At 43.7% G+C, this 845-nt stretch overlaps 1 non-coding gene across 1 annotated transcript; it reads right to left on the reverse strand.

Moving 5' to 3' along the window:
- Window positions 1-568: 568 nt before the first annotated feature.
- Window positions 569-642, reverse strand: TRNAT-AGU (transfer RNA threonine (anticodon AGU)). The gene has a single exon. It is a non-coding gene; the product is annotated as a tRNA-Thr (tRNA).
- Between the last annotated feature and the right edge of the window lie 203 nt (window positions 643-845).

An 845-nucleotide genomic window follows, 5' to 3' on the forward strand; every position in this document is an offset into this window, starting at 1 on the left:
TACATCCAGACCTCCTGCTCAGCAGGTGGCCCCCTTTTGAACTGATGGGGCCTGGGCCCAGTACAGGAGGGCGGGCTGCACTGGCTTATCAGCGGCCCTGCAAATTAATTAAACGGGTTCTAATTGAGTTTAAGTTCCACCTTAATCAGCCACAGAACCTGTGTAATTGCTATGTGTTCGGTTTTAAAGGGATGAAGTGGCAACCCTAAGTGCGCCCCCTCAACAGTATTCCAACAGTGCAAACAAATGGCCAATACCCTCAACTTTGTTTACTATGCTTTAGCTTGTGAATGAACAGGAAGCATCTCAGCACAAAGCACTTCCCATTCAATCACTGTCCAGTGCAGCTGAGGCTGCAGAGAAAGGCATGTGAGCTTTAGGCTGCACACCCCAATGTAATAGGCTGCACATATCTATGCTAGCCAACCAAATATATTCAGGTGTGGGGGAAGATTCATTCTTAAAACTATAGGATGCACTGCTACCCACAGTAGTATGCAATATTCCAAGGCATCAATTATTTCTTGAAAACAAATTACACATGAAATTGAGAAAAACCTTAAATAAAAGGCACTGCTGAGATTCGAACTCAGGATCTCCTGTTTACTAGACAGGCGCTTTAACCAACTAAGCCACAGCGCCATCTAGCTACAAGTTCTTGCACCTCTTTAGTTAAGAAGGCATTATGTGTAAAACCTGACACTACAGTGTGTATTCAAAGGGTACAGAATATATATTATATTGTCAAAAGTATTGGGACACTTGCCTTTACACACATGAATTTAATGGCATCTCACTCTTATGCCCTGTAGACACGGTCGGACTTTCAGACGGAAAATGTGCGA

Source organism: Lithobates pipiens, unplaced genomic scaffold (assembly GCF_037356315.1).
Source record: "Lithobates pipiens isolate NorthernLeopardFrog02 unplaced genomic scaffold, aLitPip1_a1.2 Scaffold_8, whole genome shotgun sequence".
Taxonomy (NCBI): domain Eukaryota; kingdom Metazoa; phylum Chordata; class Amphibia; order Anura; family Ranidae; genus Lithobates; species Lithobates pipiens.